Raw genomic sequence first — 19925 nt, forward strand, 5'->3', positions numbered from 1 at the left:
AAGGGTTTGGCTGTGTGTGGAGCACAGATTTATTTTAAGGAAAGGATCTCTTTGTATGTTTATGCATTTGTGAAATCAGTCCTGTTTACATGTGAACCCGCTTCTCGATTATAGGGAAAACAGGCAGACAGTTGATGCCAATTAAATATTAGAACATGACACTGATTTTGGTTCCACAGATGAAGGGAGAAAACAGGGCTAAAGGTTTTATTAAACTTACCCTGAATGCTGACATTGGAAAATAGAAACCACTGGGGAAAGGTCTGTCAGTAACAGATGAGTAAATTTTTCTCATTTGAATAGGTCCTTGTATCTAGTTAGGTATTAACAGTATTGTGTAGTGAGAAAGGATCTTTAGGTTGATTTTCTTAACACTTGGATTCCAGTTTATAGGTGAATGAAGATGTGGCTTTAAGTAATCACCTAATCTTGAGTTATGTTTTAAATGAAAATAAATTTGCTTTTGGCTATTAAAAAAAGATGTTTAAAAAGATAAGTGGAGGGAATTCCCTGTAGGACTCTGCTTCCACTGCAGCAGACATGGGTTTGATCCCTGGTTGGGGAACTAAGATTCCCATAAGCCTCATGGTGCAACCAAACAAAGGAGGGGAAAAAAAAGATAAATGGAATCAATCATTAACCATTTGGAAGATAGCTTAATAATGTTTCTTTTTTCCTGTAGCTTTCCCTTTTCTGGTAAACTTTTTATTAAATTCACAAATCATAAATGTACAGCTCAATACATTTTCATAAGGTGATCATACTTGTACTTTCCAGATCAAAAAAATAGAATATTAAGAGCAGCTACTTCAGAAACCCACCTCTCACCTGCCAGATACTATCCCTCCGTCTCTCCCAGGGTAACCAGTATCCTGACCTCTTACCATTCATCAGCTTTGTCTTCTTCTTCTATTTTTTTTTTTTTTTTTAAAAAGGAACGTTATATAAATAAGAGTCATATGTTGTATATTCTGTCTGGCTTCTTCTGTTCAACAGTAATGACCCATGTTCTTGTGTCAACAGTTTTTTCTTATTGCTGTATAGAATTCCACTATAAAAATATACTGCAATTTATCCACTCTGTTGTTGGTGGACATTTGATTATTTCCAGTTTTTGGCTGTTAGGAATAGTGCTCCAAAGAATATTCTTCTATGTCTTTGGGTATATGTGTGTATGACTTTTTGTTGGGTACATGCCTAGGAGTGGAATTGGAAGGTCATTGAGTGTGAATACTGCCAAAAGGTTTTCCAGAGATGTTGTACCATTTATACTTGTGTCAGCAATCTATGAGAATTTCATTTTTTTTACATCCTCACCAGTCTTTAACATTTGCTGAGTCCTGCTTTGTACAGGTGTCAGGGATACAGTAGTGAACAAAAGGAAGTCCTCTCAGAGAGTCTGATGAAAACTATATTTATACATGCATGTAAAATTGTATATATTTAATTGGCCATGCTAGGTCTTTTTTGCTACATGGGCTTCTCTCTGTTGTGGAGTGTGGGCTTCTCATTTCAGTGGCTTCTTCTGTTGCTGAGCACAGGCTCTTAGGGTGTGCAGGCTTCAGTAGTTGCTATTCCCGGGCTCTAGAGCACAGGCTCAGTAGTTGGGGCACTCAGGCTTAGTTGTTCTGAGGCATGTGGGATCTTCCCGGACCAAGGATCAAACCTGTGTCTCCTGCATTGGCAGGTGGGTTCTTACCACTTGAGCCACCAGGGAAGCCCCAACACAATGTTTAATATATTCAGTTCAGTTAAGTCGCTTAGTCATGTCTGACTCTGCGACCCCATGGACTGCAGCACGCCAGGCTTCCCTGTCCATCTCCAACTCCTGGAGCTTACTCAAACTCGTGTCCGTCGAGTCGGTAATGCCATCCAACCATCTCATCCTCTGTCGTCCCCTTCTCCTCCTGCCTCTAATCTTTCCCAGCATCAGGGTCTTTTCAAATGAGTCATTCTTCGAATCAGGTGGCCAAAGTACTGGAGTTTCAGCTTCAACATCAGTCCTTCCAATGAATATTCAGGACTGATTTCCTTTAGGATTGACTGGTTGAATCTCTTTGCAGTCCAAGGGACTCTCAAGAGTCATCTCCAATACCATAGTTCAAAAACATCAGTTCTTCAGCACTCAGCTTTCTTCATAGTCCAACTTTCACATTCGTACATGACTACTGGAAAAACCATAGATTTGACTAGACAGATCTTTGTTGGCAAGGTGTTGGCAAAGTAATGTCTCTGCTTTTTAATAGGCTGTCTAGGTTGATCACAGCTTTTCTTCCAAGGAGCAAGCATCTTAATTTCATGGCTGCAGCCATCATCTACAGTGATTTTGGAGCCCCCCAAAAATAAAATCTGTCACTGTTTCCATTGTTTCCCCATCTGTTTGCCACAAAGGGATGGGACCAGATGCCATGATCTTAGTTTTCTGAATGTTGAGTTTTAAGCCAACTTTTTCACTCTGCTCTTTCACTTTCATCAAGAGTCTCTTTAGTTCTTCTTTGCTTTCTGCCATAGGGTGGTGTCATCTGCATATCTGAGGTTATTGATATTTCTCCTGGCAATCTTGATTCCAGCTTGTGCTTCATCCAGCCTGGCATTTCTCATGATGTATTCTGCATATAAGTTAAATAAGCAGGGTGACAGTATACAGCCTTGACATAACTCCTTTCCTGATTTGGAACCAGTCTGTTGTTCCATGTCCAGTTCTAACTGTTGCTTCCTGACCTGCATACAGATTTCTCAGGAGGCAGGTCAGGTAGTCTGGTATTCCCATCTCTTGAAGAATTTTCCACAGTTTGTTGTGATCCACCCAATCAAAGGCTTTGGCATAGTCAATAAAACAGAAGTAGATGTTTTTCTGGAACTCTCTTGCTTTTTCTATAATACAACAGATGTTGGTAATTCGATCTCTGGTTCCTCTGCCTTTTCAAAATCCAGCTGGAACATCTGGAAGTTCACGGTTCATGTACTGTTGAAGCCCGGCTTGGAGAATTTTGAGCATTACTTTACTAGCGTGTGAGATGAGTGCAATTGTGCGGTAGTTTGAACGTGCTCTGGCATTGCCTTTCTTTGGGATTGGAACAAAAACTGACTTTTTTCCTGTCCTGTGGCCACTGCTGAGTTTTCCAAATTTGCTGGCATATTGAGTGCAGCACTTTCACAGCATCATCTTTTAGGATTTGAAATAGCTCAACTGGAATTCCGTCACCTCTACTAGCTTCGTTCGTAGTGATACTTCCTAAGGCCCACTTGACTTTGAATTCCAGGATGTCTGGCTCTAGGTGAGTGTTCACACCATCGTGGTTATCTGGGTCATGAAGATCTTTTTTGTATCGTTCTTCTGTGTATTCTTGCCGCCTCTTCTTAATATCTTCTGCTTCTGTTAGGTCCATACCATTTCTGCCCTTGATTGTGCCCATCCTTGCATGAAATGTTCCCTTAGTATCTCTAATTTTCTTGAAGAGATCTCTAGTCTTTCCCATTCTATTGTTTCCCTCTATTTCTTTGCGTTCATCACTGATTAATTGATTAATATATTCAGGTGGTGATAAAGTATTAACTAAGTGTGTTAGCTAGAGAGAGGAGGGTGGTGGGGAGTGCAGTTAGATGCAATGGTTAGGAAAGACTTCTCTGATCAAATGCTATTTGAGCAAAGACCTGGAGAAAATAGGCTAGCCATGTGGATATCTGGAAGAGGAGCAGTCAGACAAAGGGAAGCAAGTGTCGAAGCTCTGAGGAGGGAGCATGGTCGATAAGTTCATGAAACAGCAAGGAGGCCAGTTTGCCCAACAAACTGAAAACGTAAGGGCAGTATTGGTAGAATCTCAGAAGGTAAATACGGACCAGAGTATGTGGGATCTTAAGAGTCAAAAGAAAGGGTTTTGGATTTTCTAAATGAGGTGGGAGACTGTTGGAGGGTTTTGAGCAGGGGGAGACTTGATCTCCTTTATCTATCTTTTAAAGAGTTCATTCTGCTCTTGGAGAAAATACTAATGGCAATGGTGGGAGCAGAAATGTAAATTCAGAAACTATTATAAATAAAAATAAGAACAAAAAAAATTATTGCTATGGGCCATGAGAGGGAAGTTGATTTGCATCAGAATATTTATTAATGGGGGAGGTAAGGAGAAATAGTTGAATTCAGGATATTTTGAAGGTGCAGCTGATAGAATTTGCCCCAGTGGCTTGGCTAGAATTTGCCTCAGTGGGTGGTTGTTTGTCAAGGATGACTCCAAGATTATTGACTTAAACTGCATCTTTACTGATTTGAGGAAGACTGGGGAGTTGAGAAAGACTGGGGAGATGGTAGAAACCCCCAGGTAGGTTTAGGCTGGGATGGGGAGCCAAGAATTTGAAATGGGACATTTTGTATACGGAGATGGCAATGGCAACCCACTCCAGTACTCTTGCCTGGAAAATCCCATGGACAGAGGAGTCTGGTGGGCTGCAGTCCATGAAGTTGCTAAGAATCGGACACAACTGAGCGACTTCACTTTCACTTTTCACTTTCATGCACTGGAGAAGGAAATGGCAACCCACTCCAGTGTTCTTGCCTGGAGAATCCCAGGGATGGCGGAGCCTGGTGGGCTGCTGTCTATGGGATCGCACAAGAGTTGGACACGACTGAAGTGACTTAGCAGGAGTGGCAGCATTTTGTATATGAGGTCTCTTAAATATCCAACTGGAGATGTTGAGTAGATAGCAGGATATGTGAATAAGATGGTGGGGAATTTCCTGGCAGTCTAGTGGATAGGACTCTGAGCTTTTACTGCCCGGGCCAGGTTCACTCCCTAGTTGGAGAACTAAGATCCTGTGATTTGTACTATTACCATACCCCACTTTACAGTTGAGAAAATAGAGGCCGCGTGGATAATGCACTGACACTCAGGGCATGTCTCTCTGTTTAGATGGTAGAGAAAGAACCTGAACTCCTCAGAATTATATAAACTAACTCTGTTAGCTACCATGTTCCATTTCTCTGCTATGCTGAATCTGTGATAATTTATTATAATAAATTATAATTTACTATAATTATATAATTTTTGAAAGATAATTTACAAAGGTAACTTGACATTCTCATAAAAAATTTATAGAAAATTGCAGTCAAAAGTAAAAATGCCGTTTCACCTCATCACTGAAAGTTTGTATTTCCAGACTTTTTGGAATACCTTTACAGAAACTATAATGCATACTAATGTATAATTTTTTTTATAAATGGAATCATAATATTTTGCAGAGTCTTTCTAATTTCCAGTCAGATGAGCAGTCCACAAAACCATTCTGTCAGACCTTTGCTTTAAACAAGAGCAAAGACATTTATCTCTTCTGCTATCTTAAGTACCTTGGAACATATTTTTATGATCGACTGCAGCTTTCAGTATTGATTTGTTCAGTGTCAGTAGTGAGATGCCTTTAAAGTGATCACACCTTTCATCTCAGAGAACTTTAAAATGCTCTGTAAAAAAGGCAAATATATGATCAATTGCTTCTTGAGGTTGCCAAGAACCATTCAAATCCTTTTCCCTTTCTCAGAAAGTGCAGGCTTGTCCATTTTGGAGCAGTTGGCTCTTGCAGATGCACCTGTTACCTGTAGTTGTAGGAGATGATGTCTCTCCATGTGTCTGGTAGTAGAAAAAGGAATTAATGAACCTGTAACTAAATAGAACAGTGCTGGAAGTGAAAATAGGTCCTTTCTGCTATTGATGACGTAGAGGAGGAAAGCTTCAGGTGGATCAAACTCTCCAGGCCTGTCATAGGAATCTTGCCATTTGTAGCTCATTAATACCATAAAGGTATTTTGGTGATTATTTTCACCAGTGTAAACTAATACATATGACAGATTATGCATTTTGCTTTTTATTTATTTTTTTTTAATTTAAATATAATTGATTTATAATGTGTTAGTTTCTTACGTAAAGTGATTCAGCTATATATATATTCTTTTTCATTATAATTTTTTACAAGATATTGAATATAGTTTCCTATGCTGACAGTAGGACCTTGTTGTTTATTTATTTTATATATAGTTGTTTGTATCTGCTGATCCCAAACTCCTGATTTATCTTACTGCCACCCCCAACCCCTTTAAGGCTTCCCATGTGAAGCTGATGGTAAAGAACTCAACTGCCAATGCAGGAGACATAAGAGACGGGGGTTCGATCCCTGGGTTGGGAAGATGCCCTAGAGGGAGGGCATAGCAACCCACTCCAGTATTCTTGCTTGGAGAATCCCATGGATAGAGGAGCCTGGCGGGCTACAGTCCATAGGGCTGCAAAGAGTTGGACACGACTGAAATGATTTAGCATTCACATGTGAGATCTGAGTCAATTTCCTGGTTTGTAAAAGAGGATATATATTTAACTTAAAAGGGAAGGATTAAAGGCAAAAGGTGGATATGATGCTTGTCATGGTTCAGTTCAGTTCAGTTCAGTCGCTCAGTTGTGTCTGACTCTTTGCGACCCCATGGACTGCAGCACACCAGGCCTCCCTGTCCATCACCAACTCCCGGAGTTTACTTAGACTCATGTCCATTGAGTTGGTGATGCCATCCAACCATCTCATCCTCTATTGTCCCCTTCTCCTCCTGCCTTCGATCTTTCCCAGCCTCAGGGTCTTTTCAGATGAGTCAGTTCTTCGCTTCAGGTGGCCAAAGTATTGGAATTTCAGCTTCAGCATCAGCCCTTCCAATGAATCATGGTATCTGCCCCAAAATACACATATCAAGTAAATATAGGCTTATTAAAATAATAATTAAGGAGGAAAAAATAACTATATGCCACATACGCTTTGGTGTGCATCCCAGGCATCTGGGAAGCTTGTTAAATGCAGCTTCTGGGACTTCACCCCCCAGAAATTTAAATTCCAGAGTTTGGGGTCAGGTCAAGAATCTGCGTTTTTTCATCAAGCTTCCTAAGTAATTCTCTTTTAGGTGGTCTAAAGAGAGATCAAATTGCCAACATCTGCTGGATCATCGAAAAAGCAAGTGAGTTCCAGAAAAACATCTATTTCTGCTTTATTGACTATGCCAAACAAAGCCTTTGACTGTGTGGATCACAATAAACTGGAAAATTCTGAAAGAGATGGGAATACCAGACTACCTGACCTGCCTCTTGAGAAACCTGTATGCAGGTCAGGAAGCAACAGTTAGAACTGGACGTGGAACAACAGACTGGTTCCAAATAGGAAAAGGAATACGTCAAGGCTGTATATTGTCACCCTGCTTATTTAACTTATATGCAGAGTACATCATGAGAAACACTGGGCTGGAGGAAGCACAAGCTGGAATCAAGATTGCCAGGAGAAATATCAGTAACCTCAGATATGCAGATGACACCACCCTTATGGCAGAAAGTGAAGAAGAACTAAAGAGCCTCTTGATGAAAGTGAAAGAGGAGAGTGGAAAAAGTTGGCTTAAAGCTCAACATTCAGAAAACTAAGATCATGGCATCCGGTCCCATCACTTCATGGCAAATAGATGGGGAAACAGTGGAAACAGTGGCTGACTTTATTTTTCTGGACTCCAAAATCACTGCAGATGGTGATTGCAGCCATGAAATCACTTACTCCTCAGAAGGAAAGTTACTTTCATGAAAGTAACTTTCAAGAAAGTTACTTACTTACTTACAATCACTTACTCCATGAAGACACTTACTCCTCAGAAGGAAAGTTATAACCAACCTAGACAGCATATTAAAAAACAGAGACATTACTTTGTCAACAAAGGTCTGTCTAGTCAAGGCTATGGTTTTTCCAGTGGTCATGTATGGATGTGAGAGTTGGACTATAAAGAAAGCTGATGGAGAAGGAAATGGCAACCCACTCCAGTATTCTTGCCTGGAAAAGTCCATGGACAGAGGAGCCTGGCGGGCTGCAGTCCATGGGGTTACATGACTGAGCATGTGTGCACGAGGGTGGAGGGAGATGGGTTGGTAGCAATAAAGTGGTAGAACTTAAAAAAAAAAAAAAGAAAGAAAGCTGAGCACGGAAGAATTGATGCTTTTAACTATGGTGTTGGAGAAGACTCGAGAGTCCCTTGGACTGCAAGGAGATCCAACCAGTCCATCCTAAAGGAGATCAGTCCTGGGTGTTCATTGGAAGGACTGATGTTGAAGCTAAAACTCCAGTATTTTGGCCACCTGATGCGAAGAGCTGACTCATTTGAAAAGACCCTGATGCTGGGAAAGATTGAGGGCAGGAGGAGAAGGGGACGACAGAGGATGAGATGGTTGGATGGCATCACTGACTCGATGGAGATGGGTTTGGGTGAACTGCGGGAGTTGGTGATGGACAGGGAGGCCTGGCATGCTGTGTGCGGTTCATGGGGTCGCAAAGAGTCGGACACGACTGAGCGACTTATTAGAGTATCTAAACCTGATAAAGACCATCCAAATCTAAATGGAGAAAGCATTAGGGGGAGGAAAAATTATTTTGATATAGGACATTGTGGTAAAGTTAAAGTGAAAGTCACTTAGCTGTGTCCGACTCTTTCCGACCCCATGGACTATACAGTTACTATACAGTTACAGTCTGTGGGATCACAGAGTCAGACATGACTGAGTGACAGAACATATACACACCTAAGTTAATTTAAAGTCCCATGAGGAGAATAAAAAAAATCTCAATTGTAAAGTTTCTTAAGTGTAAAACTAGGAAGAAATTCTCATATTTCACATGTTTATTTGGAGTTATCTCTTAATTGAGTGCATTTACTAGTATTGATACTGCCATTCTTTGTTTATCTATTTTATTTATTTATTTTTTTCATTTATTTTTATTAGTTGGAAGCTAATTGCTTTACAATATTGTAGTGGTTTTTGCCATACATTGACATGAGTCAGCCATGGATTTACATGTGTTGATACTGCCATTCATAATATAATCCACTGACTGCTGGGAGATAATGAGCTCATTTTACTGGGATTATCTTCCTCTTAAATGCTCTGAATTAAGTAGTTTGGGAAGTGGTTAATGTAACCAAATTTTTGATCTAGGATCTCACACTTTATAACAGTTCTTTAGCATTATTACTGTAACTTCTTTGACATTGTTGTGTTTGTGTTTTGGATATGAAAAATATATTTTAATATCCTATAGTTAAGAATGACGTTCGTCTTTAATTTTGGCAATAAGATGAACATGCTGACCTGGGCTTGCCTGATTGGTAACTAGGGTTGTTCTAGCAAGCTGCCTGGAACGGGTGTGCAGAACCAGGTGTTTCACTTTAACTGCAGCTGTGCCGTCCGTGGGAGCAGGTGGGCAGATTCTGTGTCATCAGGAAAACACAGCTGGTGAGACTTGTGAGAAGAGGTAATTGACTGCTTTTCCTCAGCTATAGCCCTCTCCAGTCACATACATTTAAGCACAACTTTTACCTGTGCACAGGTGTTGCCTTTGGTCAGGAAGACAGCAACAACCAAAGTGAACAAAAAAGTGTACATTTGGCTGCTTGCATATTTTGGGGATTGGCACTGAGAAAGATAATGTAAGGTTTTACTTTTTTAGTGTTTATTTTTACTTACTTGAGGATATTTCCAGTTCATCATATTAACTTCTCTGAGAGTTCCTTGTAAGGATAGTTAAATATAGTAATGTCTATATATAGTTTATGCAGGCTCCTTTCTCTGGGGAACTGGGAAGTAAGCAAAATAAAGCAAAATGTCATAGATCTCAAGCACTGAAGACTGGAAAGGAAATAAAAAACTCTATAGAGTCATAGATTCTTAGAATAGACATACAAGGCATTATTTTTGTTTCACAGATAACAGAACTATGACTTAGAGAAAATAATTCCTCAGTACCAGAGCCTGATTCCTTGGAGAACTGGATTAAAATTCAAAGTAACTTGTAATTCTGAAAAAGTGGATCAAATCCAGTGGTATTTTACAAAGAAATAGCAAAGTGAATGAACCAACTGAATATAGGGAGCAACTAGTTATATACATAATTTCAGTTCATGTGAGTCTAAAAATGAGCCTGTATTGGTGTTGTTTCAGGAAGAATCATGCCACTGGGTTGCATGAAGGGAGCTAGGAGTTTGCTCCTTCCTACCTAAGGTTTAACTTAATACTTATGTACCTCAGTTTAAGAGATCTATGTGAACAGTATTTGAGAGATTCAAAGAAGATCCCTAAATGTGATTAAGAAAAAGAAACTCCAATTGATGAAGAGCATGCATGGTGGATTGATAGGCCTTTTGGAAAAGCTGGCTGTTTGTATGCCGCTTCACTTTAGACAAGAGTGGTCAGGCAACATCAACTTTACCTTAGCCATGAGAAAAGTAAATACACATTGTCTGTGCTGAGGCTAGCAGCATCATTGTCACCTGGGAACTTTTTAAAAATGTAGAATCTCAGGTTGTGTCACAGATCTAGTGAATTTGCATTTTAATAAGATTTCCTCAAGTGATTCGTATATACTTAAATATTTGAGATGTACTGGGTTAAACCAGTGTGGAATCTAGGTAGACAAGGTGACTTTTAGATGACTTTTTAAAAATGTTCTTTTGTTCTCCTTTTCATAATACTGTGACTTGCTGGAATTCAGAATCAGGGTTTGAACAGAGAAGTGAGTTACTCACTATTGCTTATGTTAACCGTCTACATGGATTGGCTTTGGAATATCTAAGGTTTTCAGACTGAGTTCTTGAGTAATCAGTAACAACATTTGTTGTTGTTTCTTTTGGAACTTGTTTTAGATGGATGTGCTACAAACATGCAAATGTTCTCATTTTCAAATAAAAAACTTTTGTTGCAAACTCATTTTTAGGTTTTTTTTCCCCTCATCCACAGGCAATGGCCAAAAAAAAAGAAAAGAGAACAAACAAAAATACCCCAAGGCTCTATCTTAATAGGGAAGAAGTTTGTGCTTAGAGAATGGCCAGTTTTAGGCTTGCTTTGCTAGAAGTGAACTGGTTAAGTTATACCCAAGTAATTATATGATAAGGCACAATTTTTCTTTTGGTATTAATTTGAAAAACAGGTCATAAGCATATTGCTATGCATAAGTCAGAAAATAATGTAGGAAATAGTGTTTTTTCATTAACAGCTTTATAATACATATAATTCACATACTGTTTTAAAGTGTACAATTTAATGAATTTTAGTATATATACAAGGTTGTGCAGCTATTGCCATTGCATGCCGGGACATTTGCATAATCCCGAAAAGAAACTCTATACCCATTAACAATCACTGCATTTTCCCCGTTTCCCATCCCTTAATCAATTTTCTGTCACTGGATTTGCCTGTGTGAACATTGCATATAAAGTGTTAGAAACATTCTTTGGCTTACATTATAACTCTTTTCTGAATTATTTGTCAATATTTAAAATTGGGAAAAATACAGTATTTTGTGACTTTGTCAGTTTTTTGTGACTGACTTCTTTCACTTGGCATGATGTTTTTTGTTTTTCCATGTTGTAGTGCATATTTGCATGTCATTCCTTTTTATGACTGAATAATCTTCATTGTATGATACACAGTCCTCATCAATCACAGATTCTGTATGTGTGAAACTGTATACTTACTAAAATGTTTGTATCCAAAAGTCAATATGAGGTGGCCGTTTTTGGACATAAACAGTGAAAATTTTTGAGTTGCCCAGCACTCGCATTCCCAGTTGAAGTTGAACATGCATGCTAACACTCTGCCTTCTTTCTTACTCTAGTTCTCATACTGCAAACAAGTTTTGTTTTTTTTTTTTCAAACGAGTTCTTTTTGTGGTTTGTTTAATGCCACATTTTCCACATTTTTCTGCTGTTGGTAATTTTTCTGTTTAAAATGGCCCCCGAGTGTAGCACTGAAGTGCTGTCTAGTGTTCCTAAGGAAGAGAAGACTGTGATACGCCTTAAGGGAAATATATGTATGTTAAATAAGCTTTGTTCAGGCATGAGTTACATTGCTGTTGGGAATGAGTTCAATGTTAGTGAATCAACAATGTATTAAATCAGATGGCTTTAAATGGAAACACATAAAACAAGGCTATATATTGATCTATTGATGGAAATGTTTTGACCAGAGACTGGAAGGAACCTAACTGTGTTTATTTCCCCTAGGAGCAGTGGTTTGGTATTTACTCATTCAATGTTTGCAGTAGCTTTACAGAACACAACTACTGTGAATAATGAGTATATGCTGTGCCTCATTTTTACTTAAATGTTTATCAGTTGATGGAATTTGGCTTGTTTCAACTTTCTGGCTAATAAGAATTGAGTTGCTATAAACATTTGTATATGAGTTTTTATATGGACACACATTCTCTGTTCTTTTGGGTATATACCTAGGAGTGAAGTTACTGGGTTATATGGTAATTCTATGTTTAACTTTTTAAGGAACTGCCAGGTCCCTTTGGAAGAGTAGCCAACTATTTTACATTCCCTTTAGCAGTATATTTGGATTCCAATTTCTCCACGTCCTCCCCAATACTTGTTATTATCTGTCTTTTTCTTTATTATAGCCATCTAGTGGGTTGGAAGTGGTGTCACATTGTCATTTTGACTTGCATTTCCCTAATGGCTAACAATGTTGAGCATCCTTTCATGTGTTTATTGTCCATTCATATATCTTCTTTGATGAAATTTCTAGTCTTTGCCCCAAAGATAGCTTTTTTGAGGTGGGGGGTGGAATATCCAGGATTCTTGCCTGGAGAATTCTATGGACAGAGAAGCCTGGCGGGCTACAGTTCATGGGGTCGTAAAGAGTCGGACACGACTAACACACACACAAAATATATTTATATATTTGGTTATGCCGACACAGCTTGCAGGATCTCAGTTCCCCAACCAGGGGTCAGACCCAGGCCGTGGCAGTGACAGTGCTGGATCCTAACCACTAGGCTATCTGGGACTCCCAAAGATAGATTTTTAATGAAATCAAAACATCTCTTTGATGAATAAATTTATTTTACATCAAAACTGAAAGTTCTAAATTGTCAACAACCCAAATTCAGAGTTATACATTAGCTTCTTGCAGGATACTGATAGATTATTGATTAAAAATTTCAAATTGATTGTAATATAGGAAGTATACCTCTTAAAGCCCTATTTCCATGTGAAAGAAGACTGTTTTCAGTACGGTTTTGAGAGGAATGTAGCCCATTCTGCTTCTTTGTGGTTGGAAGACTTAGAAAGTTCTCCATTTTGCTCATCTAGCTTGCATTGCAGTATTTAGGGTTAGAGTTGGGCCCCAGAGCCATATACTCAAGTGAGTACAGGTGTGTATTTGAATAGTACACAACTCCACACTTGAATAAGGCAGATTTCCACACTTGCCATTATCTGAGTGTGTGATCACCCCAGCGTTTCCTAATTCTATAGGATCAGTTGGTAGTGAGCTGCTGTCTTGTTCACGTCTTCAGCTGTGTTATTATTATAAGACTTAGGGGCCTTGTTGAGCCACTACCTCTTTGTATGTATATCTGGTAAAGTTTGCTAAATCCAGGAGCCTTTGGAACTTGTTCTCCTTTATCTCCTACCTACAGTTATTATAGATCATTTACTTTGTATATGTTTTATAAGTGTGTGTTTATTGGTTATTTAAATTTTATTCTTGAGTTGGGATATTTGTGATTTGTCCAGATTTTAAAAAGCAAACAAAATATATTTAGCATAGTTTTCATGAAAGACAGAGAGCTAGGAGTTCTTCAGAAGACAAGTTTTTCAGGTCTTAAGAAACTTGATACCTTGTGAGAGGTATATGGCCTGTGCACTTAAGTAAATAAGTGAGACAGGTTCAGATGAGGACACATGAATGGAATAAAAGAGATAATCAGTAAAAGTTGCGTGTGGAAGATGTCATCTGAATCAGGTCTTGCAGGATAGCTTTCAAAGAGCAGATCACGAGTGGAATCCAGGCTTTTTGATTGGCTTGATTTATTCAGTTGGCTGCTTTTCCTTCTGCTTTGAATCAGAGGATTCCCAGATGAGGCCTTTATCAACCTTTGACGCAAGTGTAAGTTTTATTTTTGCCCCCAATACTTGTGTGTAGAATTAGGACTTTATAACTTACAAGTTGCTTCTTAAGTGGTTCTTAACACCTTTTTGCCAGAATTTTGTATATAACTAAGTTCAGTCTTCCTTAACATGTCCACTCTTGAGGAATTTGCTCAAGAATCAAACTTAGTTAGCCTGTTCCATCCAATACCAAGGTATTATCCATATCTAGGATCATGCCGCCACCAGTTGACTAGTGTGAGGAAGTGTTTTAATTTTTCTCCCCCCCCCGCCACTGACTTGCACTGCCCACGGCCTAGTTATTTTCACATTATGACATTTCTCTCACATTCATGTTCTTTTTAGTAATCTTCCATTCCTCTGGAAACTCTATAGTTTTATTACTGTAGGACATCTTCCCATCTCCCCTGTTTTCTTTGTTCTCGTTGTGAGTTAAGAAAAAGTAAAAGAAAAAAACTAGGCATAAGATTACTCCCACTAAAAAAAAAAAAAAAAAAAAAAAACAAAAAAAAGATTACTCCCACTATCTTTGTGTCAAGAAAGAAGAAAGCAGTCACATTAAGGGAGAATGCTAGCAAAGGCTCAGAGGTGGGAAAGCACAAGATATGCATACAGAATGACAGAAGCTCTAATTTAGGCCAACATGTATCTCATATACTACATATATTGTTACTGTATAGCCTCCTGATCTTGTGTCTGGGGATTTTGAAATGAATTTTTGTTGGATTATTGCCCCACTAGGAAAAAAATTTCAGTCTGTTGCAGTTCCACATTTGAACTGCTTCATTCTGGATTCCTCATCCTTGGACCTTTCTAATAATTTCTGTGGTCACACTGGATCTGATCTGTTCCTGTGCTAAGTGAAAGCACACAAACTGTGTAGGCATAAATGAGAGGCATATGGGAGTGGTGTAAAAGGAACCCTAGAAGTCTTCATATGCCTGGGTGGGCAGGCTAAACTAATAGCTCCCAGCAGTTCTTCTGAATCAGACATTGTGGAGCCAAGAGTCTAGCATTTGGAATTCCACTGCCTGTGCAAAGGGTCTGTCTTTTATCCTCCAAACCAACATTTGTTAAATGGCTAATGACCCAGTGGACCTGTTGACAACAGAGGAAGGAGGCTGGCAAAGATCACATTTAAAGGAAAAAAGAAAGGAAAGTTCAAAGGTAAGAAAGTAAGAACAAAAAAGCATTTGATCCTATCTTCAGCTACTCTTTATTATTATTTTTTAACAATTTATTGTGCATAATTTTGAACATACATAGAGTGACAGAATAGTGTAATGAACCTCCATGTACATTTCCCCTCAGCCCCAGTAAGCTGCAATTACCACACTTAATGAAGGGAAACCAGAAAGAACTCTGCTGAGCCTTGGGTTTGGTTTTCAGGCCTTTTTAGGTCTTGTCACCTTTAGCCTTAAACCATCAAACTCCTCTTTTCTCTGTTTTAGCACCTACTCTGTATAGAACACTGAGGAGTAGGGCAGTACTTAATCTCTAACAGCTCAAGGAACTAAATACTGTTGTTTAAGTAGAGTTATGAGGGCAGAAAAGTGTAATTAATTCTGTCAAGGGAGGACACTGGGGAGAGGGCTTAGAAAGGCTTTATTGAGAAGGTGGCATTTTGAATTTACTGTAGAAGGTTGGGGCATGGGAGTGTGGACTGGATTCCTGATCCAGATAGCAGTGTAAGCAGTCTATTAGTTCTTTTCACTGGACTGTTTAGAACGTGACATTTTTGTTACATTTCTAACACAAGATATATTTTAGATGAGGTTTTCCTCCTGCTTTAAGCAATTTAGAAATATAAGTCAGTTACAGATATTTTTTGTTAAACTGTCTGTCTCCTTGAATGCATATTAAGATGAATTATTTAAGGTATGTTAGATTCTTTTGAGAAATAGCATTCAAAGCAAGCTGAGCCAAGTTGATTGTCTGGACAGGACTTGTGAGAGGATGTGGGCTTTGTCGGGATCTCTTGTTTCAGTTGTATTTATCAGTGAAATAAGCCAGGAGAGCAGTCTGACTTTTGCATTTTGAAAAAGCTGACAGGACAAGGGGAATGCACCGTAAATAGCGTGTTATAGATTAATGAGGTATTGAGCTAGCCCAGCAGCTTCTTCTGCCTTGTACTCTGTCTTCTGTTGTTTCTCAAGGAATGATTCCGCTTTGTGTTTCATGTCCATGTTTCTCTCTGCCTGTAGAAGATGTTTGGCTTGCTTCACTGCCTTCTCACATCCAGCTGTCTCTGACTGCATGGACTCCTCAGGGGTCTGCTCCCTCCCTCCTGAACAAACAGTGCTTCTTCCTGACTCTTCTTAAAGCTTTTTATCGCTTTTTTCCTTCAGTTCAGTCCAGTCACTCAGTCGTGTCCAGCTCTTTGCGACCCCATGGGCTTTTTTTCTTACATTTACCTTGTTTTGTTCTTTTACTTTTTAAGAAGTGGAGGTATAATGGACATACAATCAGCTATACATGTTTAAAGTGTACAGTTTGAGTTTTCTTATGGTTATACCTGTGAAACCATCACCACAGTCAAGATAGTGAACATATCAATCACTGTCAGAAGTTTTCTTGTGCCTCTCTGTAGAAGAGTACCTCCTCCTCCAGGCAAATCTGCTTATAGATTTTGCATTTTCTAGAATTTTACATATATATTTATATTTTATATAAGTGAAATAATACTGAGTTTATTCTCTCTCTCCCTCCTTTTCCTTTCTTTCTTCCTTGTCTGGCTTCATTCATTCAGCATAGCTATCTTAATATATTGTATGTATCAGTAGTTTATTTCTTTTTATTGTTGTAGTATTCACCTGTATGGATATATCATTTGTTTATTTATTCACCTCTTAATAGATGCTTGAATTGTTTCCAGTAAGGCTACCTTTATAAATACATAGGAGTGGCATGGCTGGATCATATGATAGTTGTATAACTATTCAAGAAATTGCCAAACTGTTTTTTCAAAATATTTTCATGTACGTTTACCATCCATATTTTTTCCATGGTGAAATGTCTGTTTAAATCTTTTACCCATTTTAACAAATTGAGTTGTTTATTTTCTTATTGAGTTTTGAGAGTTCTTATTTATGCTGGGTGTAAATCCTTTATCAGATATATGGTTTGCAGACACTTTCTCCCAGTCTGTAGCTTGTCTTTTTGGTAGTGGTATTTAGTTGCTAAGTAGTGTTCAACTCTTTGCAACCCCATAGACTGTAGCCCTCCGGGCTTCTCTGTCCATGGGATTTCCCAGGGAAGATGACTGGAGAGGGGCCATTCCCTTCCCTAAATTTCTGGGGATCTTCCCGACCCAGGGATTGAACCCAAGTCTGTGCTTTGGCACGCCAATTCTTTACCACTGAGCCATCAGGGAAGCCCTTTGTTCGCTTAGTGATTTTTTTTTTTTTAAGAGTAGAAGCTTAGAAATTTTTTGAAGTGCAGTTTGTCTGTTTTTTCTTTTATGGACTGGGCAGTGCTTTTGTTGTCATATTTAAGAAATATTTGCCTAACCCAAGATTGCAAAGATTTTCTTTTTACGCTTTCTCCTAGCAGTTGTGTAGTTTTGGTTTTACATTTGGGTCTGTTAATCCTTTTTTAGCTCATTTTTCATATGGTGTGAGGTATACATCAAAGTTCACTTTTTTGCAGTGAATGTGTAGTTTCAGTGGCAGTTTTGTGAAAAGGCTGAACTTGCTCTGCGGGATTGCCCTTACACTTTTGTCAAAAATTAGTTGTCCAGGGACTTCCCTGGTGGTCCAGTGGCTAAGACTCCATGCTCCCAGTGTCAGTTGTCCATGTATGTGTGGGTCTATTTATGGACTCTAGTCTATTTATTTATTTACGGCTGCCCTGAGTCTTTGTTGCTGTGCATGGGCTTCTTCTAGTTACAGAGTGCAGGGACTTCTCATTGTGGTGGCTTCTCTTGTTGCAGAGCACAAGGCTATAGGGCATGTGGGCTTCAGTAGTTGAAGCTCACCGACTCTAGAGTGGTTGTGGTCCAGGGGTTTAGTTGCTCTGCAGCGTGTGGAATCTTACTGGACCAGGGATGGAACCCATGTCCCACTGCTGTGTAGGCAAATTCTTAACCACTGGATCCTCCAAGGAAGTCCTCTGTTCTGTTCTATTGATACGCTTGTCTTTATGCCTCTTCCACGGAATTTGATTTACCATAATTTAAAATCAGGTAGTGTTAGCCCTCCAACTGAATTTTTCTTTTTCAAAATTGTTTTGGCTGTTCTAGGTCCTTTGCATTTCCAAATAAGTTTTAGGACCAATATGTCAGTTTCTACCAAAAAAGAAAAGCATTCTGGGATTTTGCTTGGGACGACATTGAATTGGGTGGGGAGGGAGGAGAATTGACATCTTAACAATATTGAATCTTCTCATCTGTGAACATAGGATTTAGGTTCTTTTATTTAGGTCTTTGTTAATTTTTCTTAGCAGTGTTTTGAAAGTTTGAAGTATAGGTCTTACACATCTTTGTCATTTATTATTTTACAATTTTTGAGACTATTTTTTTAATATCCACTTTTGATTCCTCATTGCTACTATGCAGAAATAATTGATTTTTGTATATTGATCTTACATCCTACAACTTAAATAAATTCACTTACTATAATAGCTTTTTTGTAGATTTCATTGGCTTGTCTATACCATCTGCAGCTAAAGAGTTTTATTTTTCTCTAAGTATCATTTATATTACTTATTACCAATATTTTCTGTTGTCACTGTCTCAGAGTCTGTTGTAAGCTCTCTTGTTACCCTTTTCTTTCTAGCCATTATCATACATCTTTTTTTTTTTAATCACTTCATAGTAGGTTGCTCTAATACCAGAAACTGATCTCTCAACATCTATCTTGCTTTTGGCTATGAAAACATCCTCAGGAAACACTGGTTTCATTCTGTTCAAGGCCATATGTATCACTTACATGAAGTCCTAAAACTTATCTCTCCGCATTGAAATAATTCCCTTACTGATAATAATTGACATCTGTGTTCACCAGTCTGACTGATTCTAGTCCATTTCCCACCTAAAATAGTAGATGAGGGGAGTGAGCATCAGAGTTGAGATTGAGAGGTTTGGTTTGAATCCTTGCGTTGCCGCTTACTATCCGTGTAATCTTGGGCATGTTTCCTTGTATACTGTGTGCTCATCTTGGAAGAGAATTAACACAAGAAGGCCCTAACAGTGTGTTATGAGGACTGAAAGAGCAGAGTAATCCTAACTGTGTGCCTGGAACACAGTGTGGGTAGTCCATAAATATTAAGGCTGGCGCTAATGTGAGCACAGGGCTTCCCTGGTGGCTCAGAGGTTAAAGCGTCTGCCTGCAATGCGGGAGACCTGGGTTCGATTCCTGGTTTGGGAAGATCCCCTGGAGAAGGAAATGGCAACCCACTCCAGTATTCTTGCCTGGAGAATCTCATGGACGGAGGAGCCTGGTGGGCTACAGTCCACGGGGTCGCAAAGAGTCGGACACACTGAGCGACTTCACTTTCACTTTCAGTGTGAGCACTGAGTGAATGGTTGCTTTACCGCTTGCTTTATTGTCCTATTCTGTACTGTTGTTAATGCAGTTCTCCCATGTCAGGGTACCCCTATAGGTTTTCAGGTCCTTTGAATCCTTCTTCATTTTTCAGAGGCAGTTAAGTTTGCTTTACTCATTTCCCTCTGTTCTTTATATCCCTGTTAAGTTGACTTCTTCCTGAACTTAAGGACTGGGACTCTTTTTGAGCAACTTTGTATTCCTCAAAATGCCTTGCTCAGATGTATCATAGGTGCTAAAATAATTAGTTGATTATATGATTAATTCAAGAGCAGTGCAACAAAATACTTTGTAAAGTTTGTTGATTTGGAAGGCGGGTATGAGGTTCAAGTTTCAGGGGGAAATGAATTTTATATGATATATTAGAAATGGTAGAAATGCTTTTTTCTGATTAAAGGTAGCTTTCAAAGAATAGTAATTGACTTTTTTCTTTTTAA

General features: G+C 38.9%; 1 protein-coding gene across 3 annotated transcripts in view; it reads left to right on the top strand.

The window, feature by feature from the left end:
• The window catches only part of CBFA2T2 (CBFA2/RUNX1 partner transcriptional co-repressor 2), a 141470-nt gene that overhangs the window by 17800 nt on the left and 103745 nt on the right, over positions 1–19925 (top strand). The gene's annotated exons all lie outside the window — the stretch shown is intronic.

This window comes from Cervus elaphus, chromosome 23, assembly GCF_910594005.1.
Source record: "Cervus elaphus chromosome 23, mCerEla1.1, whole genome shotgun sequence".
NCBI classification, from domain to species: Eukaryota; Metazoa; Chordata; class Mammalia; order Artiodactyla; family Cervidae; genus Cervus; species Cervus elaphus.